This window comes from Vespa crabro, chromosome 2 (genome assembly GCF_910589235.1).
Source record: "Vespa crabro chromosome 2, iyVesCrab1.2, whole genome shotgun sequence".
NCBI lineage: Eukaryota > Metazoa > Arthropoda > Insecta > Hymenoptera > Vespidae > Vespa > Vespa crabro.
The window spans coordinates 17,580,999-17,603,840 of record NC_060956.1 but is presented as its reverse complement, the minus strand read 5'-3'; the positions used below and the strand labels follow the sequence as shown (position 1 = coordinate 17,603,840).

Sequence of the window (22,842 nt, the reverse complement as noted above, 5' to 3'; positions counted from 1 at the left end):
CGATAAAGCATTGTCGTTCCTTCAAAAAGCAGAAATTGCACTCTCTTAATTTTTCAAACGACTTAAATTTCATGGGAGAGAATTCTGTCGTTTATTTTCTCTCTCTCTCTCTCTCTCTTTTTCTCTCTCTCATTCTTTTTCTTTTTTTATTTTTTATTTTTTTTTTTTTTTGCTAGTAGGGAGGCAAATTCAACGATTCGATGGAAAAGCAGGCTGAGAAAAGTTTCCCTGAACGGTTGAAACGAAAAGTTTTTTAATATACACGTTCAGGATATCACTTCGAAGCTCGATATTTCCTTTTCTATTTCCATCTCTCTCTATCTTTCTCTCTTTCTCATTTTCTTTCTCTATCTACCTATCTATCTATCTCTTTATCTCTTTATCTTTTCTACTTCTTTTTGTACATTTCTTTCTGTACATTTTTACCCACTTTCGAGATCCTTTTATTTCTTTTCCTCTTCCCCCTCTCCCTTTCCATCTCTTACTCATCTTCCACCTTCTCTTTCTTCCCCTACCCTTATCCTCCTCCTCCAGCTACTCTTCTTCTTCCTTTCCGTCTTATATTTCTTCCCGTCCATAAGTCCTTTCAAAGGCCTCGAACTGGCAAACTTTGTAACTCGTTCGCGAATCGTTAAGCGCCCGAACTTTGGAAAATTTTTGAAAGGAACCTTTTAACGAGGGTTCCTCCTCCCCCAGCCCTCCTTTTTACCGTGACGCTAATGACCGTTAAAAGGAAGGAAGGAAGTAAGTCAAAAGAAAATAATAAGGAAGAATAGAAAAATTTAATAAGAATGACGAAAGGGAGGTAGCCCTCGATTCTCAATGGATCGAATTTTAATTCGATACCACAAGTGAACGAATTAATTAATTATCCCTTTATTTACTGTTTTACGTAACGTTGCCTGGTTTCACTCGATCTCCTTTCATCTCTTTTTCTTTCTATCTAATATCCGAGCTAAATACGTACGCATGTCTGTGTTGCTGTTGCTGCTGCTGCTGCATACGCACACGCATACGCACACGCACACCCACAGATGTTCCTCGAGTAAATAAGTATTTACGTACGTATATATTTACACACTTATGTACAATGTACCATGTATTTCCTGAGGTCATTAGAGAACGGTGAAAGCTTTGAATTTCGTGTGTGAGATAGCTCGGCTCGTTTCGTTCTCGCATAGACTAGTTACATACATATTTCATACTGAAGACTTTTTTTTTCCTATTTTTTTCTTTTTTTTTTTTTTTTTTTTTTCCGTAATAACACGATGATAACAGTAACCATATACAAGTATATATATATCGGTCTACATCTAAAACTATATCTAATAGATATTCTTCACAAAGAAAACTTTTTTATCGGTACTTTTCTTACGCGTACTTAAGAGAAAGAGAAAGAGAGAGAAAAAGAGACAGAGAGAGAGAGAGAGAGAGAGAGAGAAAGATAGATAGAGAGGAGAGAGAGAGAGGAAGGTTTTACTACTAGACGCAGGCGCGCTTAAAATCCGTATAAAGGGCGTACTTTAGCTTGGGTATATACGGTAACGAAGTTTACGAGAACTCGTAAGTTCTCGAAGACCTCCTAGTTTCTCGGCAACTCTTGTGGCTCCCATCTTTCTTTTCTCTCTCTCTCTCTCTCTCTCTCTCTCTCTCTTTCTCTCTCTCTCTCTCTTTCTCACTCTTTTTCTCTGGCGTACATCTCCGACAACCGACAACGACAGCATTGTGCACGGTACAAAGCAAAAGTGCAGCGAGGTGCAGCGGAACGGCCGATTGGCTACGGCGCTCTATCGTCGAGGTTTTATAGTGCATGCGTTATATCTCGCTCGCTCTCCACGCTTACATATGCATTTACCTACATATATATATATACATACGTACTATATATATATATATATGTAGGTGAGTTGTATTCCATCGTGTAAGTATAAACACATATATAGATATATAAATATGTGTTTGGAAGGTACGCGTATGTATATGATACGTTTATGTGAATATATGCGTGCAAGCAAAGCCGGCTATCTCGTCGCACAATCGTTGCAGTTGGCTTTTACCTACTAACGCCGAGGTCCGCCAAGTCCCATCGTAGTCGAGAAGCCGGGACTTGCATTAGCATCGAGCGTGCGTCGTCCAAAGTGTCACGCTTTTCCCCTCCCTCCCTTCCTCCCTCCCACCCTTCCTCCCTCCCTCCCTCCCTCCCTCTCTTTCTCTCTCTCTCTCTCTCTCTCTCTCTCTTTCTTTATTTTTTTTCTCTATCTACTCTTCTATCTTCTTTTCTCTTACAGAAAGTCCGATCGCCTTTCGTCGTGTTTTCTATCTCGATCCTTTTTTCTTAGTCTTTTTCTCGTTTTTTCTTTTTTTTTTTTTTCACGGAGACGAATACGCGATTCCCTCATTTCTCTCTTTCGCGTAGGTCGGTCGTACGAGTACGCGATTTAACTTCAGGAAAGTAGGATGGATGAACGTACGTAAATCTATATATATATATATGCGTCTGTCTGGTGTGTATGTGTGTGTGTGTGTGTGTGTACGCGCTTATATTAGTGTATGTAACTGTGCACCTGTGTGTCTCTTGTTTACGCGATTCCTCGCGCGGAAATATGTAAGTACGTGCACGCGAGCCTGAATCCACCGTTGGTAGGAGTTGCTAGGCCTAATTTTATTCACCGTTAAGTTCCTTCGTATTCTCTCTTTCTCTCTTTCTCTCTCTCTCTCTCTCTCTCTCTCTTTTTATCAGCTATACTTTCCTCTCGTCGTTCAGCTTGCGCGACTATCGTTCTCGTTTTAACACGCGCTACGTCCTATCCGCATCGGTTGTTACTTCGTGCGAAAAATCTCGTGACAGATACAGAAGGGGCAGAGAGAGAGAGGGGGGTGGGCGGTGGAGGGAGAGAGGAGGGAGAGGGAAGAGGGCGAGAGATTGTAAAACGTCGATTAACTTTTTCATCGATAGTTTATTAACGCTTCGCCGAGATTCTCTCGCTTGGACGGTAAGATTATATGCGCTTAGAGTGGGCCAAATAAAGTGTTACAAGTTGTTTTCACCGGGATCATTAGAACTGATGATTGAAATTTTTTCTTTCCTCTTTTTTTTTTTTTCTTTTTTTTTCTTTTCTTTTCATATTTTCTTCATTTATTCCCCCGTTTTTTTTCTATTTTTTTTTCTTTCTTTCTTTCTCTTTTTTTTCTTTTTTTTTTTTCTTAAGCTAAACAAGACACATCGGTATTGGCTATTTTATGATCGAAATAGTAATTTAGCGTATACCGGTGAGAAAAGCGAATGCTTTTTTTAGCGAAAGATTTTTATTTTTATACTTTCGAGAGTACTCAAAGAATGATAAAAAGAATGATAGAAAGATTTGTGTATTGTTCCATTAAGAGAATTCATTCGAAAGTCTTCAAACTTTTTCTTTTTTATCCATTAAATAGTTAGCTCTCTCTCTCTCTCTCTCTCTCTCTCTCTCTCTCTCTCCTTTTCTCTTTTTTTTCTCTCCTCTATCTGTCTCTTTTATCATTAGTCTTTTATTCAATTAATATTATTAAAATAAAAAGGATCTAATCCATTTATCAACATTAATACCAGCGAAAATATATTTCGTTTTATCATTCGTCCATCTTTTATCCCATAAATATCGGATGATATTATCAGTAATACGTTCTTATTTTATCAGAAAAGAAAAAAAACCGAGTTATTCGAATTTAAAAAATGTTGAAGTCGATATATAAAAAAAGAAAAAGGAAAAGAAAACGTTCTATAACGTTTTATATCAATAGAACGAGTCCGATTTTCTCTTCGTTCGTTATATTTTTTTTTTCCTCTCCCTTCTTGGTTTTCGCGTGAGAAACTCAAGTTAACTTCGTTACGATACTTATTTACAAAGAAAATCGTAGAGCTATCGTAAGAGAAATAATAATTATTAAGGCTTATGTCTTGTGAAAGGAGTAAAGAAAAAGTAAAGATAAATGGTATGCGAAAGAAAGAAATAAAGAAAGAAAGAAGGATTTCTTTTAACGACGTTTGGTCGTTCAAATTCTTACGACAAAACAAGTCGCTTTAACATTCCTTCCTACCTTTCATTCGTTCATCGTGAATCGTTTACTAACGGAATCCACCTAGGAAAGCACGAAAAAGCGTACATTTACCATATTTACGAGCGATGCTGAAGGGAGATGTCTTGAGAGTAAAGTGAAGTAGAATCGAAACGAGTAACTATTGCTACTATCGTACGGCACAAGAACCGACATTGACTATACGTTCGCAATGTTGTTGTTGTTGTTGTTGTTGTTGTTGTTGTTGTTGTTGTTGTTGTTGTTGTTGTTGTTGTTGTTGTTGTTGTTGTTGTTGTTGTTGTTGTTGTTGTTGTTGTTGTTGTTGTTGTTGTTGTTGTTGTTGTTGTTGTTGTTGTTGTTGTTGTTGTTGTTGTTGTTGTTGTTGTTATTTTTCTCTTCCTTTCTTTTTTCCTTTCCTTTTCACTTTTTTCCTTTTCTTTCCCTCCCCTTCCTTCTTTTTTTTCCTTCTACAATGAAAAAAAAAAAGATAGAAGAAGAAACGTTGAACGAGAGGAACAGTTAAATGGGAGAACTTTTCTTCGGGCTTTACGAAAGCTCTTTGTTTCTTTCGTATGAAAGAGAAAAGGAAACAAAGGAGAAGGAAAGGCGTGGGAGTGAGAAGAATAAAAGAGAAGAGAAGGAGGTGTGTAAGAAGGAGAATGAAAAAAAGAGAGAGAAATAGAAAATAATAATAATAATAATAATAATAAAAGAAAGAAGAAGAGAGCGATGACGGGGAAAAATATGAGTGAATGGCTAGGGTGGGGGGAGGATGCTAGTAGATAAAAAAAAAATGTCAACATAATCGCAGTCGGATAGATTTTGTTCTAAAGGCCTCTTTTTCGTTTTGCGAAATGTATGTCAAGTCCGAGTAATCTTGAAGCGACGCGTTCCACTTTCGATAGGGGCGGGGGGAGGGGACTAGGAGAGAAGGAAGGGAGAAAGAGCCCTTCGTTGGTATCCATTCGAGAAATTCTCGATTTTGAACACGTTTCTCGCGTGGTCAATGGATTCGCTCATACTGGTCCTAACGATTCTTATCTGACGCTTCTGTGAATCCTTTTTTCTTTTTTTCTTCGTTGAAAAATTGTAGAAGTTTATTGTTCGGTTTATCTCGTCTTGAACAAGTACGAAATGGATTCGATTCTCTTGCACCTGGGTGGTTCTTTTTTAATCATTTCTTAGCGTGTTTCCTTCGTCCTTCTTTTTTTTTTTTTTTTTTGCGAAAGAATCGATCTCCCATGTAAGTAGTTACGTTATAGGTACAATATGTTATAGGGGTTAACGTGTGAGAGGTGGGGTGGAGGGTGGAGAATAAGGAGATGGAGAGTTACTTCGTCCGTCCTCTTCCCCTTCTTAGGATTCCCCCCGCCCCCCCCCCTTCCACTCGTGTGGATGTACACGGTCTATTAAAGGAGCCTGAGAAGAAGCAAGTCGTGTTCCGCGAGGAAGCCGCGGGCTAGAAAGTTGCCGTTGCCGTTGCCGTTGCTGCTGCTGTTGCTGCTGTTCTTACTGCTCGTCGACCATCGACTTTATTGCGTTTGTCGACTGGTACATATTTTTCGTTCTGTTGGATTCGAGCTCGCTTCAAACGGCATTTACGTAGTTACTTACTTATTTACTTACTTACTTACTTACTTACTTACTTACTTTACTCAGGATTGTGATCATGATCGAGGACTGCATGGATTAGACCGCGATTTATCAATCTTCCTCTCTTCTCTTTCTCCGCTTATTTCCGGTGAAAAAGCTTTCAGGAAAATGCTTTTCTTCTTTTGTTCGATGGAATCATCATCATTACCTGTACTCGACCGTTTCCTCTTTTTTTTTTTTTTTCTTTTTCTTAGAATGAGAGGGATTTGATTATAGAGCGATTTTGTTCGGTTCGTAGATGTCGAAACGCATTTTCCAACCGCAAAATGACTCTTTTTCGTTCGTATAAGAAAACAATTTTTCTATGGTAGGATCGGATAGATCATTCGATAATAAAACAGCATTAACGAGAAATTATCCGTGCATAAGATGTATTTTCTTTTTTACTTTGTTTTCTTTTTTCTTTTTCTTTTTCTTGTTCTTTTCTCGATAGCGTTTAACGACGCGAAACGATCGAAGTATCGTGAAATACTGCGAGATATTATTTCGAATTATTAATCGCACGTTTAGGTACTTGAATTATTGCGAACGACCATTGATCGGCATTAAATAGTTTCGTCGATGGGTATAATGCCATCATACTGTTAAGTGTAAAGCGAACAAGAGAGCTAGCTTTTCCAATTAGTCCAACATCGATATCGTTCCATTGTGATCGCCAGCATATAATTTACATCCTTTCGTCCGACACTATCTATTTCCCGCACTTACGATTATCGAATTCGTGTCATTTTACGTAATAACTGAATACCAAAAGCCCGTATTATTCTCTCGGAGAAATGCGTATATCATAAATTTTCTGGTAAAATTATGTTCGTTGCATTTTATAAATCCATTTGCATAATTTTTCTTCTTTGAAATTTTACGACCGTTCTCATATTTATCGTATTTCATCTTGCGATATCTCCCAATTATAAGGGATGATGATAATGTGCATATATAAATAAGATGAAAAAAATGAAAAATAAAAAGAAAAAGAAACGATAATGTGACGTAAAGCATAGGAGAGTCAGTTATTTTTAGAACTTTATGACGTACATACGTAATTTCGAGACTTCGTCCAATTAAGATCGTGTACTTTCATTATAAACTTTCTAGTACAAAAAGTTCATATTCACGACTTCATTACTACTTTGAGAATCGAATATGACGATATCGAATAGAGAGAACGAACGATTTCGCTCGTATTTAACTATGTTGCATAGTTAAACGAATGAGTCACCCAAGTCATGTTCTGACACACGCTCGAAGTCACCGAGTGGTTTTCTCGGATCGATTTGGCGCGTTATTTCCGGACCGAAGGAACCCGCTTGAAATCGGAAGGAGACGCGAAAGAAATCTTCTCCCCTCCTCTCTATTTGTTTGTTCCTTCGTTTGATTCAGTTCTACTACCACTTCCACTTCTACTTCCATTTCCAGTTTCAGTTTTAGTTCCAGTTGCAGTTCCAGTTTTGGTTTCACCTTTAGGCATCAATGACTCGCATTCCGGTTTTTGCGAAGGGCATCGCGAAAAACGTTCGAAAGTTCGATTTATATTTTTACACTCTATGCTGGTCTCTCTGAATAAGGAAAATAAAAGGATATTTTTTCTTTTTTTTTTTTTTTGTTCTTTCTTGAAGGATTTTTGATTAATTTTTTATTTGAACTTGACATCGTATCTACAGATTTTATCAAATGAGATGATTTACATCGAGAGAAAAAAAAGAGAAAAAGAAAGAAAAAACATATTTTATTTAGACTTTAATAAATATTTTGGTTAAAATATTATACTTCCGATTAATGTCATAAATGTGGATTTTAATTTGCATGTAAAACAGGTTTCACGTAAAGTGCTGTTATGAGCGACCGATAATGGGCGCAACCGAGTGTGTTCATTTTTACATTCGTGACACTCTTCGATGGAACTAAAAAGCCATCACTTTCATATTTACGAGAAAGAAATATCGGTAAATAATCTACAGTCGGTAATGAAGGTCGTTCTATGATCACCATAGGATAAAGAAATTTTTACGGTAGATAAAATAGAAAACTGTATATATTTTTATGTGTCTCCGTGGCTCCATAGATAGCACCACTATCATTTCCAAAAGTAAAAGGGTTGTTTCTTGGATATTGCAATGATGTTTTTATTTTACAAAAAAAGAAAAAGAAAAAAACTAGAGACAAAAAAAAAGGAAAGAATAAACAAAAGAAAATAAATAAATGATTGTCGTAAAATCAATCAAAGTACTCATAGTACATATATCGTAAAATTGTGAGAAGATCGATAAGAAGATAGGATGTACCGGTTCAAGACGAAGGAACGTACTTTAACAAGCGACACCGGCTATTAGCAGAATTGTATGGCTTATCTCTGAACGAGTCGCCGCACCTTCTTACAGACGCTGTCAGAATCGAGTGGTTGGTCGAGTGCCTTTAGAAAACTCAGCGCCCCTTTTCGTAGGAGCGAGTTTTACAAAGCCGTCTTTTATGATGTCGCTTTCGCTTTCCTCTTGCTCGATGTAAAAAAAAAAGCAAAAAAAAAAAAGTAGAAAAGAAAAAAGTGAGAGAGAGAAAGAGAGAGAGAGAGGGAGAAGAGAAAGAAAAGGAAGAAAGAATACTCGGCGCAGCGTTGAGTTTCCCGCGTATAGGAACCGCTCGAGACCCCCTCGAAGTCTCTTAATTCGAAATTCAATGGGTCACTTCGAAGGGAAGTTATGATGCCTTTGGCGTTCTACGAAATTTATCGATGCTCCGATGTCCAGAAAGTTAAGAATCCTTATTGGCTAGACTCGATTAAATCAATTAAATCCTTTAAAGTAAGATAACAAACCAATCGACTGAACTCGCACGAACGTTGTTTCGGAGAAATCGAAGACGTATGAATGGCTGCGCTTTTCCTAAGCTTATTAGTTGTGCTTTGTCGTCAACAAAATGGCGGATACGTTTATAGCATTGAAAATTCAACGAAGAAAAATAATAGCTTATTCTTTATAAAGGAGCTAGATATGTTTCGATAAGGAACATAACAACGATGATCCTATATAGTATATTAGATACGCATGCATGTATATATGTATATACATACGTACGTATGGATTTATGTATATACATATATATATATATATATATATATATATACATATATATATATATATGTATGTATGTATGTATGTATGTATGTATGTATATATGTATGTATATGTGTGAATGTATGTATCTACACGTGATTCGGTGTATAAGAGCATAAAATTCCAGGGAAGCGTCTTCAAGTCCTAATATCCGAGTCGAGGCACGTGCTGGCCATCTGCATCCCCTAGGACTCATCGTATCCTCTCGTCGGGGTATGTTCATATACCCGTAGGGATGATATATATATTGTCTGCGGGTCGTAATACGTCGTTATATCCTTGCTTGCCCGTGGCTATCTCATTCGAGGAAAATCGCCCGGCGGCATGGCATAGAGAAGCGTGAAAACTTACTTTTCGTACATACATATACGTATGTATGTACATACCTACGTACATATATGTATAGGGTATATAGGTATATATGGTCCAATATTTTTCTACCGAAAAGTCGTCGACGAAACGTTCCACCTACTCTTTCTCTCTCTCTCTCTTTCTCTCTCTCGGACTTAATAACTTTCTCCGAACGGAATCCATTCTTTTGTTCGAAAACGGCCGTTTTTTCTTTTTCTCCTTTTTCCTAGTTCTTTCGACCAACGAAAAGCATCCTTTTCCGTTGTAAAAGCATAAAAGCATTTTCACGGAATGCATCTACGGAATGCATCTATCGGAGAGACGAAAAAAGAGTGCGCTAATAAACGAACGTTTCGTCCATTTCGTCCTTTCGCGCTTAGCTCGTTGCTCGTATAAAAAGAAAAAGAAAAAAAGAGAATACTTACTTTGGAGAAATGTAAAGAAAATTTGTGAGATTTCTAAAGCGACAAAAATATATTTGAAAAGTCGTTTTCCAGCTTACGAGGCGCCACACGTCGTTGCTCTGCCGCGTTCGAGTGCATCGGCGCGTGCACGTATGAAAGAAGAAAGAAAAGGAGAGAAGGAAAAAAGAAAAAGGAAAAAAAATATATGAAAAGAGGAGGGATAGGGGTGGAGGGGGGAGGGGGAAAGGAAAAAGAAAAAAAAAGCAGCAAGTTTCGTAACGGTATCGGTGATGGTGGTGAGCGGTGTATAGGCTGCTTGGCATATTCTGGTTAAGGTCTAGAGTCTAGACAGTAGGCAGGTCGATATCTGGCACCTCTACAGAGCCACGACGAGCCATCTTCGTCCGTGTATCGTTCGTCGTTGTTGGGTTTAGTCGTGAAAGATGTGTACCAACACGACAAACGACTATAATACGTGAGAGCTCATCATACCCAGGGTGAGAAGCTGTAGCATGTATTTAGCATCCATGGACCCGCGTAGTTCTATTAGATCATTCTCGTATATACTACTGAAATATATTACCACCTAAAAAAGCTTCATGATAATATATGTATTTACAATTTACAATTTTCATTGGAATCTTTCTAACCAAATGAGAATTTTTAGATTTCTATTGAATTTCATTTCATATCGATTTTTTAATTAATGATAATCATTGATAATATACTAGGAATGTAATTCAACGATTTATTGAATAAGGGATGTTTCAATAAAATTATTCAAAATATTTCATCGATATAATTCTATTATGAAATTTCATTAAATAGTAATCCCATTTTCAATTCTTTAAGTATTAATACGTTAATATCATTGTTGTTTCGTCAAATTAATTACGCGTAAAGGGATTTACGTATCAATATACATCATGTAGTATTATTATATCGATTTCTCATTCATCAAGCACGTTATAATATATAATAGATACAAAGAGGATAGATGTATAGTTTGAATTAAAGTATTGAAATTACACGCGTTGGATATATATATATATATACATAGTATTATACTATATATATAGTATATATAGTATTCATCGTTTCGTTAATGCAATATCCCTTTTGTGAAACATAATGATGCACGCGTTGCATCATAATTTCCGTGAGACCGGAACTTTCCTGAATTTGGTATTAACATAAGATAGATTATCAGGATGTTACATGAGTCGATTAATGTTAATCGATATTGATCGAAATGCAGGAGAGTACACGTGCCAACACGTGAATGCTTCGCATAAAGGACGCATAGAGAAATACATATCTACGTATAGGTTTATATATATATATATACATATATACATATACGTGTATCTATATATATATATACACGATGTCCTCATTGAAAACATCGTCTCCTTTCATATCGGTCTTTAGCACCTGTTCTCCGATTGGTTCTCTTGCCCGTATGTAGATATTACGAGTACATAGGTTTGAACTAAGGAAGGAGAAAAAGAGAGAGAAAGAGAGAGAGATAGAGGAAAGAATGTGCGTAATATATGCACGCGTTGGCCTTACTGCACATCATCATCCTACAGGTCTTTTGCCATATCTCAGCCTTTTATTTTCGAATCCTTAATTTGAATTCTACGGCCATGGCAAAGTTCTCCTTCGTCTTATTAAATTCTTAACCCGAATTATTTCAAAAAACGTATGAAAATATATCTCTTTATCTTTCTCTTATCTCTTTCTCTCTCTCTCTCTCTCCCTCTCTTTTTTTTTCTTTTTCTTTTTTCTTGAAAATTATTATTTATATATTCGCCGTTATGCAAGTATGTATATAATTGTCATTTATATGTTCGCCGTTATGCACGTATGTATGTATGCAGGTACCTACTCGAGGAATAACGGAACGATCCGTGAAGACCTTGCGCGATATATAATCGATGTACATACATACATACGTATTTATATATATATATATATATATTTACATAGAAAAACAATTATATTCCATCGATCTGACAAAAATCGAATTTGTCTATTGAAAAATTTGTGAAGATAAGAATCGTAATACAAAATAGGATTAATTGTTATAAAACAAAAAAATGATGCGTTCTATGATTTTTAATAAGTATATTAAACGTAAATTATTTTCTCTAATTTATCGATCGGAACGTATATTAAATTTATTCCCGAATTACGATCTATTATGAGATATATTTCCTTGACGGTGTGCTCGTCTGTAAAGAAGTAAATATGTTCGAACATCGGGTGTACCCTTTTTTTAGCTTTTTCACGCATGACTCGTCGACCCACGTCGATACGCGTGGTCAGGATCAATTTCGTGGTTATTAGAGACGGTGGCAAGAAGAGGGGTGAAAGAGGAGGACGAGGAGGAGGAGGAGGAGGAGGAAAAGTACGAAACCCTTTGCTCGAAGGCAAGATTAACGCTTTAAGTCAAACCAAGCGGTTTGACTCCGCTCGATTGCTCTGCGCGCGCGGAAGGTGAGGCGAACGGAACCGGAAGTATCCCTACGTTTGGATAAAATCACACAGTTGGTTAATTAAATCTCTTTCTTAATTAGATCGATAGTATTTATTTCGATCAATCTTATACGTTCGTCTTTGATTTTGTCTTAGAACGTCTTAGACGTTCGTCTTCGTATTCGTCTTCTTCTTCTTCTTCTTCTTACAATTTCATATTGTATTATGAACGGAATAAAAACGATGTTAATCTTTATAAATAAATTTAACGTTAATATATTTGTTTTAATGCGTTCGAGATATGTCGAAATATAGAACGTATTCCGCGGTTAAGAAAAGATTATTTAGAACAAGTATTTCAATCGTTATTTATATTAGAGAACTAATTTCTGGCATACATAGATATGTATATATATATATATATATATATATATATATATATGTATGTATATATATATAAAATGGTCTTCTCATTTAACGCGTCGATCGTGTTCGTGCCTGGTACAAAATACCAATACGCGTGCCTTTTCTACGAAAGGTTAACACTAGTTAGTTATCAACGAAACTTTCCGATTATTTGAGTTATTATATTAAAACGTTCCTTCGTGACGTCAAGATCGAGGGCAAATTCAAGAGGCGTACACCAAATTATGATACCGCATATATGTATGTATGTGTAATATACTTTCCTCTTCTCCGATAATATCGATTGGATAATTAACCGTTCTCATTTTTATCTTTAATAAGCATAGTGCATATGTGTCCGTGTAAATAGATGTTGGATGCATTTGAATGTGCGCGATGATAATATTTTTTTGTCATTTGTTTTGATCATCCCGAGTTTGTCTGGATGCAACAAGCCTAATGTCTACTCGACTCAACTGTCGCGACTCACGAGGATGATCTTCCTTCTCTTTTTCCACCTCCACCTCCTCCTCCTCCACCTTCTTTCATTCGTCGTAATTACGACAATCAAAAGCCGTCTTGTTATCTCGTTCTCTCGTTATAATTAATAATAATAATAATGATAATAGTAATAATAATAATAATAATAATAATAATAATAATAATAATAATAATAACAATAATAGTAATAATAGTAGTAACAGCACCAATGATATTTCGTTTAATTTCCATACTGCGTCCGTTAGAAAAGAAAAAAAGGGAACGTTCTTTTTCGGCTCGTTAACATTTAACCATAAGAATTTTTACGATCGAAGATTGGCTTTATAATGTAGAAAATTAATAGCCGATTTATAAAACAAGCTAATTGTTCGTACGTTTTATGGTTTTAAAGGAAACCGATATACGATTTAATTAATAAGCTCTTTTTTCCGTTATTATAATTTTGTTTAATGAACGAAATGAATGATATCACTCGAAATTCTTATTTTTTGTATAAATTTGAATTATACTCAAGGAATTTCCATATATATATATATATATATATATATGTATGTATGTATATGTACGTATACATTGAATCGGAGAGTTCGCTGATGTTTCTCCCTTCCCCCTAATTTCTCATGACGTTGTGTGCATAGAAAAAAAGGAAGCCATTCCCGGTTGAGTATCGCTTCCTCTGAAGGGAATCAATTTAAAACAATATACGTGTCTGAAGGAAATTTACAGTATTACGGTGCAGCGACCTTGGGAGTGACCCTCCTTCGTTACGCCAGCATCCGCTTAATCGCTCTTTTAATTGCCTCGCGTTCGCGATTCTAGTAGCGCGTGAAAGGGTGCTCGAGTCGCACACTCGAAAGAGAATATGAAAACGGTAAAAGGTGCTAGAAGAATCTCAAATGCCTTCATATATTTTCTTTTTCTTTTAATATTCTTATATATACATATATACATATATATATAAGAATAGTAATATATATATATATATATATACAGGGTATAACTGAATAGTCTATACAAACTTTGGGAATAAGTTCCAGAGACTTAAATAAGTAGAAAATGTTCATAGAACATGGGGGTCGGAAATGCTTGCTTCTGGAGTTATGACTTGATATGAAGTTTTTCTTGCAATGGTCGATAAAATTATTACGTCAAATTATAAATTGTTTTTCTTTTTTTTTCTTCTTTTCTTTTCTTTTCTCTTTTTTTCTTCTTTTCTTTTTTTCTTTTTTTCTTTTTTTGTTTGTATTTTCTTTTTCACTTGGCGCGTAGAAAAAAGAAAAGTTAAAGGAGGTCTCGAGGGATTCAGAAAGGAAAGGAGCTTAGAACGATCGAACGCGATAATTTTTCCAACTGTTGCCAAAAAATTTAATGATTAATACAATTAATTCTTTTTTTTTATGATGGAAAAATCGAAAGAAAAAAAAATAGAAAAAGAAAAACAGAAAGGAGAATATCGGAAACACCCGTTCTAAAAAAGATTTTTTACGGAGTGGGGATTAAATGTTAGAATAGTGGGGGAAGGTAGGAAAACAAGCGAACGAGCGAGCGTGCGAGCAGGCTTGACGGCAATTAGTTCGAGATTTGGCCGAGCGATGGCGCTACTCTCGGTCTTCCGTGTACACGCGAGCGACAGCGCGGGAGTGGTCAGTATAGTTTTGGATTCGGTACCGCGTGTTTCGAGTTCCGCCGTGTATCGTATTTTTCACAATTAATTTGTCTCACTTTATATCACATTGAACAAATGTTCTTATCCTTTTTAAATTGAAAATTATTATATCACCGTATACGAACGAGGTTGTGTTAAATTCGAATTAAAAGAAAAAAAAAAAAAAAAAAAAAAAGGGAAAAGAAAAGATAAAAAAAGAAAAAGAAAATCAATTGCGATTTGTTTTATACATCTTTCGTTGCTAACGAAAAAAAGAAAAAAAAACGTAAGATCGTAGAATCGACCAAGATCAATCGATAAATGAAAAAACGCGATCGTCGCGGTGGAAGTGTTAATCTGACGGATGTTATAAAATCGAAAGCAACATTTTTATGTTTTGTTTTAATAGTAGTTCGTCGTCAATTCCTGTCGTTATATCAGTGATTTTCTTTTTTTTTTCTTCTTCCCTTTTCTTTTCGATTACTTTTTTCTTTCTTTCTTCGTGTTTTTTTTTTTTTTCTTTTTTTTTTTTCAACAAAGAAGGAAGTGCTTCCGTCAGTCTCTCGGTCAGTGGATTATACTTGGTGCTATCAACGAGGGATGAGATTGTTACGCCGATAAATCGTAAAGAGGAGGAAGGAAAGAAGAAGGGGGAAGAAAAAAAAAGTAAAGAAAGTAAATAAAGTAAAGAAGAAGGACCGTAAGATCGATCGACACTTCGATTCCGCTTCGTATTGGATTCGTGATGAGAGCCACGATGGAATTCCACTTGTTTGATCGGGATGTTGGAAAGACGAACGTATCGTTCATCTAGTTTTCTTGCTCATAACATTCCCATCCTTTCTTTTCTTTTTTCTTTCTTTTTCTTTTTTGTATTTTTTTTTTTTTTTCTTTTTTATTTCTCTTTCCCTTTTCCTCTCTTTTTTCTTGTACAATAGCAACACACTCGTTTATTTCCATCGGCTAGATCTCCAATAAGCGTAACCGAAGGGAAAAAAAAATCGATTGGCTTTAATATAGTCAGGACTATATATTAGTCTTTATCGTGCTGCGTTGCGCGTCTCGTGTGCTCATTCGTCGTATAGTGTTAACACGATGATCGAGCAGAGATGAAGCGAGCAATCTCAGGCACAAACCTTGTGAACGATCTTCTCTTTTTTTCTTTTTTTTTTTTTTTTGTCTTTCTTTCTCTTTTCTTTCTCTTCTCTTATATATTTTAAGTCTATTTATTTACTATCTACTCCCTCTTATCCTTCTTCTTCTTCTCCTTTTTCTTTTTCTTCTTTTTTTTTCTTTTTCCTCCTCCTTCTTGTCCTTTTTGTTCCTTTTCTTTTTCTTTTTTCGGCGAACTTAATAGGGCTGTGGGAGAAAAGGGTAGTATAATGGATAGTGATAGGAAGAAGATGGCCGTACAGATAAGTTTTTTGATTAAGGATCTACCTTGGTAAAACCGACAAAATGAAGGAGTAGAAACAAATAACGGAATGATAGAATCAACGCCATGAACGAAAGGGTTTATTTACTTCGTTCGATTCTTTGTCGCGAGATATATAAATATTTAGCGTGGAAGTTACAAGATGCGTGTTAGGTTTATACGATCCGACGATGTTTTTATTATAAAATTTTTCTTTTTTTTTAATTAATTAATGCTATTCGTTTCGATCAACGTACCTGCCACGGTCTCGGCGTACAATTAAGAGCTTAAAAACGCTATAATTAAAATATATATATATATATATATATATATATATATATATATATATAATTATTAACGAGAGATTTTCTTTTTTTCTTTTCTTATTTTCCACCCTCCTCCTTCTCTTCCCCCTTCCTCACATCTTATTACTTCTGTGACATCTTTTAATTGATTACAGTGTATAGAATAATTTTAAGATCTCTCCTGTGAAGATCGTTTAACGTTTATATTTCTGTTTATTTACAAAGAGAATACCCGTCTAGACGTAAAGGAACTAAGATGATCGCTTTAGAATTTAGATTTTAAATAATATTATCGTGTTTTTGACTATATTCGCATTTACGTTCCGTGAAAAATGTTTCGAAAAAGGAACAGGAATTGTACAGCATTGTAATACATAATTACTATCAGTGTTACTATCAAAGTTATTAAGTGTATTAAGATACGTCGGATACTTCGCAAAAATGAGTTTACCGTTAGAACGATCAGAACTATTCCCATTTCCGTAGAAGAAAAATATTACTTAGTATCTATTTATCGCTTGCTTCAGTTTGTTACAAAAGGAAATTAATATTCAAGCAATTTTTCCATTGTTTCTTTTTCTTCCCTTCCTCCCCCTCCCCCCATGCCACTCCTCATTTTTCCATTGAAGATTTTTCGTTTTCTTATCTCCGCGTTGCAGCTCCCACGTTCTTCTTGGAAAAGGAAGAAGGAGCATGCATCTTCTCTGTGTTTCTCTCTCTCTCTCTCTCTCTCTCTCTCTCTCTCTCTCTCCGAATCGATTATTCAACGAATGACCGGAAGTGGAAGGACGCGATGATAAATCCTTGAAATCTCATTCACAAATGTCCTCGTTTGATGCTCGTTCTTTCAAGGACGTTGTGATATTCGGAGTTCCTTTCCAAGAAAACTATTTTGCATAAAAAAAAAAAAAAAAAAAAAAAAGAGAGAGAAAAAGAGAGAAAACAATACAGAGAGAGAAATAGAGTGATAAAGTGACGATCATATGGACGTCAATTGGACGAAATAATTATCGCGGCGATAAGGTAACAATTAAGCGGATGTTTAATTATCGCGAACTTTATTCGAAACTTTATAAAGACGGCGAATGAAAGCAAGAAAAAAAAAAATAAAGTAGAAAAATCATTTGGTAGGAACCATTCCTTATTTCTTTTTTTTTTTTCGCGTCTTTGCATTCTTCCTAATCATCGACTAAAATAAAGGGAACTCAACGAGAGAAAGGAAAACAGAAGATTGAGTCTATTTTCCTCGGGTTAAGAGTGCACTTGCACTCTTTAGAGCACGTGATCCATGACCCAGTTGTGTGACGTTCTTTTTTCATCTACCGCCGTCTTCTTCTTCCTTTTCTTTTTCTTCGTTTACTTTGTAGACGCATAGGAATTTTGGCGCATTCAAAGTAAAGGCCTCCTTCGGTTAATTCGAATTACGAAAATCGTTTGAATACTTCTTCGTGCGTCTATGCAAGATAGAAAAGGCACGAACGTTCCTTTCGCGTTTTATCGTTTTATTCGTGAATATATATATATATATATATATATATATATATATATATATATATATGTATATGACATAAAAAATAGATGACATCGAAAGAAAATAAAAAAAAAGCAAGAATATTTCCTTACGCACAATTTTGTTCACTCAACTTTAAAATATTCATTTCCTTTTTACACAAAGTTTATATCAAATCGTTGATTTAATAGATAATTATATATTTATAGTATTCAATTAGAGATATACTTTTTTTTATTTTTTTTTTTTTCTATTTTTATTTTTTTTTTTTTATTTTTTTTTATTTTTTTTTTTATTTTTTTTTTTTATAAAGCATAATCGATCCACATTTTCATTCGGAATCGTTAATAATATTAGACGTAGAGATTGTGTAAAAGTATTCAACCAATGTGGTCTTGTTTGCTTATCGATTACGCAAATAATAAATATTTTCAAGCTTGTATCATTTTCAGACACTGCAATGCGGCCATGCAAAACTTGCCGTCCTTATCCCGCATGCGGGTTGCTTTAAGGAAAGAAAACCCGTCGACTTACTTTTCTAAGCCTTCCTTTGGTAAAAGCATGTTCGAAAAAGAGACTCGTCTTCTTCCTTGTATCTAAAGAAGAGGCCGTCTACCTCTTTTTTTCTATCTTCTTTCTTTTCTCTCTCTCTCTCTCTCTCTCTCTCTCTCTCTCTCTCTCTCACACTGTCTTCTGAACTTTCTCTTTAGTGTTTTATAAATGAAATACTTTATTCACCTTTCAGTCGCCACGGCCTTTGAAAGGACACAAGACGGTTATTCATCTTTTTTACAACTTCATTGCAACGTCTTATTTACACGAACGTTTTTAGGGATCTCGTAAAAATTTATGTGCAGAGGAAGAAAAAAAAAAAAGAATTTTTAATAGCTACACGATAAAACGATAGATCATTCGGAGTAATGCACAAATTAAAATATTTCCGATGAATGTAGCAAAGAGAAAAAAATTTTTATGAGCCAACGGGGAGAGAGAAAAAAATAGAGAGAGAGAGAGAGAGAGAGAGAGAGAGAAAGAGAGAGAGAGAGAGAGAGAAAGAGTAAGAGAGAAGTTTGATCTATATAATCTGTACTTTTATTATAGTAAAGAGGAACACAATTTTCAAGAATATTCGTATTAATTATAGCAGTATCAAACAAACAAAAAAAAAATAGTAAAATTTCATTTTACCAATAGATTTCTAATTTTCCGTGATAAAAATATCTTTTTCAATTTGATAATCAATCATAATTTATCTTTTATCATTAATATCGAATGAAAAGTGAAATAATTTCTATTTACGGTTCTCGTATTTTAAACTAAGCTTTTCAGATTTATTTTCCTTTTTTTCTTTATTCGTATTATTCGAAAAGAAAAACGTTAGACTTTTCTATATATTCGTTAAAACGAGAAGAGTGAAACGAGCGTTACTGGCACGTCACTGTGCACGTAAGGTAATTAATTATTGTCCCGGCTAGGATTAGCCAAGTATAATTACGTTTAATACACACGCTAGTTTGTTTCGCCGAACGGACACGGTACCGAGAAATTCTCTTGTTGTCATCAAGCTTTTCGTGAAACTGGAACGTAAAAATGGCTTACAATTAGTTTCATGTTTTTTAACAGAAAGTTAAATAAATATATATATCCGCATTTCGTAAGATCGAGATAAAAAGACAAAATTTTAATTCTGAACGTCATTCGACACATAACGAACAAAAAAAACAACAATAATAATAATACTAATAATAATAATAATAATAATAATAATAATAATAAATATGTATTTTCGTCAACAATGATATATCCTTGATGGATTGATAACAGTATATTCATGAATTTATAATTCTTGTAATCGTGAAACTCAACAGTTACAATTAGGGTCGATCTTTATTATCGATTATCGTTTCAGACTGGCGCGGCGTTACGAGATCAGAGTTAAAATTTAATGACGCGTCGCGTCAAATGCGTCCATCTGACTCTGACGTTCATCCGTCTCTCTTTTTTCCTTTTCCGATAGAAAGAGATAGTTAGATGGATAGATAGATAGATAGATAGATGGAAAAAGAGAGCGAGTAAAGTGAGATTTTATTTCACGTCGGAGATAAAAAATGTATAGAATTATCGATCACGGCCTTGATCGTAAAAGGAGAAAAAGGTATTGGAAACGTTCGATCGTGATGAAAATACTTTGGCTGGTTTGTCTCTAATCTACAACGACGACGTGTCTCGCCAGATTCGCTTGGCTAAGAAATTCACGGAGAGCGTTAAATTCTTTTCTTCTCGTCTCGGTGTCTAAGGCTTCCACTTCAATCCTTTCCCCTTTCTCTCCTTTCTCACCCCATACAGTCTCGAATCGCTTCTTTCTTTGGCTCAGCTATTCGTCTTCGGATTTCTTTCTTCGCCAGAATTGGCTTTAGCGAAATAAGAGGGGATTGAATTCTCTGATTGGATTGAATTCGTTACGCTCTCGTTCGAAAATCTTATCCAACGATTACGTAGAAGGAAAGCAGACGCCGCATATCGTTTAAAAGGGCGTACACGTGTCTACAGTTAGTCATCGAATCCTTTGCTACGAATGGAAGTAGCATCTAAAAAACAGTAATAGTAGTGATAGTAATAGTAATAGTAGTAGTAGTAGTAGTAGTAGTAGTAGTAGTAGTAGTAGTAGTAGTAGTAGTAGTAGTAGCGAGAGTTTACTTACGTATATATGTTTTTACGTAGCTTAGCAATTAATTGTCGTGGAAACAGCCAAAGGGAGAGAAGAGAATCTCGTTTCCTGTCGAAGGACGAACACGTGTCCTATATTCTCAAAAGTATTTCTAGTAAGCTTTAGAGGCAGTATCTTCCTGCTTCTCTCTCGACGCCTTCGGCGTTTCGTGTACACAAGCCAGATGCACTCAGTTATACTCTCTCTCTTTCTCTCTCTCTCTCTCTCTCTCTCTCTCTCTCTCTCTCTATATATATATATATATATATATATATATCTATCTATCTATCTATCTATCTATCTATCTCTGTATGTGTATATGTGTGTGTATATACCATTTTCCTTTTCCATTTTCTTTTTTATTTCTTCAAAAAACGACTCACGTTCTATTTCACGAGGCATGTTTTATATATTTCAATTCTATAGAGATCTAAGGTGTAGCATTTTTTATTAGAAAAAATAAAATAAGATAAGTCGTATATACACGCAAATATACACGCATGCATATATATACACGCACGCATATATATATATATATATATATATATATATATATATATATATATATATGTCTATATATATAATTAAATATAATCGAAGATTCATATGATTTAATTTTCAATCTTATCATTCAAAGTACACACATATATGTGGTATTAAAATTCCTTTTCACTTCGATGTTAAACATGCAAAATTTTTATGATTAGTATCGTTTTATTCGCAATAATTTATATTCCGTCGTATTGAAAAATCAGATTTCTTCTTTTTAGAATTTCAAAAGAATATATGATGTACGAGCTTCTGTGTCATCTTTATAAATCGTGAAGTAAAGGAAAAAATTTATATCTACTATATACATGTATATATATATATATATATATATATATATATATATATATATATATATATATATATATATGAACAATATCGGATCTCGATTTGCATGTTTATCTAGACGTATTTTATTTGCTTTTTCGGTGCATCGGAACGTCGTTTTTTCTCGATTCGTTTCAGAGGTAATCGTGCGGGGCACGTATTGTTCAGGTCGTGGCTAAAAAAGGTTGACATTTTTTCGCGGTATTTACGCGTTTGTCCTTTTTTTTTTCTTCTTTTCTTTTTTCCTTTTTTTTTCCAAACTGGCAATTGTTCACCCATCGTGCTTTTTCGGATATACCTAACTTTTTGTCAGTTTATTTCCTTCCCTCGCCGCTACATTTTTTAACCCAAAAATGGCGAGATTTTTGATTCAGAACGTAGAATAAATTTTCGATTGGATTTAATGGAATGCTTGAATCTGACCAAAAAAAAAGAAAATAAAAGAATAAAAAAATAAAAAAGATATATATATATATATATATATATATATGTATATATATAATAGAAGAAAAGAAAATGGAAGGACAAATGATTTACACGTTTAGTTGTCGATGATGTTTTTAATTATTCCTTTCTTTCGATTAGATAGACATTTTCGCAAATACCTTACTCAATCTTTCAATTAGTAGGCAGGTTTTCCGTTTGCCTACTAAAGTTTAATCACTTTCCCGCTTGATGGATAGAAACTATCCTACGTATAGGAAGATATACGTTTGCATTTAGTATATTTGTGTATGTTCTGATAGTTTTTGTGTAAAAAAAGGTACAATTGTATAACTTAACAGGCAGAGAGAGAGAGAGAGAAAGAAAGAGACAGACAGAATTCTTTAAACGTGTATAGGTAGGTACTTACCTATATAGGATAATATCTGGAATATGTTTTACGAGCTAATTTATCAAGTAACATGTCAATACGATAATTTAAAGAAAAACAAAAAAAACTGATCGCATAATTGATCCTCGGATGATAATTTTCGAACGATAATGAATTTATCTGAATACTGTTGTTTTCTTTCCAATAAATTTTTAACAATGTAAGTGTTGGATTTTGAACCGATAAATCTCGAAATAGAAATATCACATTTTGCCTTTCTGACGTCACATTAGCGCGCCCTGAATAAAGCATGCTCGACCCTGTTCATTGTTCTTAAATTACGACCCGAGCGTGTTAAGTTCGGATTCGAAGTATCGTAGCATAGCGGTCGTCTAATTTTCTATAGCATTTAAAACATTCGTTGAATATTATCGAGATCTAAACAGAAATAAACGTAATTTTACGATCGACATTAATTACTACGCCCCGAGAATTATCGACGCACCCGTTTATATAGAATTCGTATAATCCGTAATAGTTGTTGTGTAATACCGTACCCGTGGAAAATATGTAATGAATTGAGAAAGAGAGAGAGAGAGAGAGAGAGAGACAGAGA

The 22,842-nt window shown here is 34.8% G+C and overlaps 1 protein-coding gene across 10 annotated transcripts in view; it reads left to right on the top strand.

The window, feature by feature from the left end:
• Window positions 1-22,842, top strand: part of LOC124421970 (rap guanine nucleotide exchange factor 2-like) — a 125,863-nt gene that overhangs the window by 42,667 nt on the left and 60,354 nt on the right. Inside the window, exon 1 of one of the 10 annotated variants that reach the window (XM_046957785.1) lies at window positions 2,448-2,467. The exons of the other annotated variants lie outside the window; for them this stretch is intronic. The gene's annotated coding sequence lies outside the window, so the exon portion shown is untranslated. Of the gene's footprint in view, window positions 1-2,447; window positions 2,468-22,842 lie in introns of those variants that run through there. 10 annotated transcript variants of the gene reach the window in all.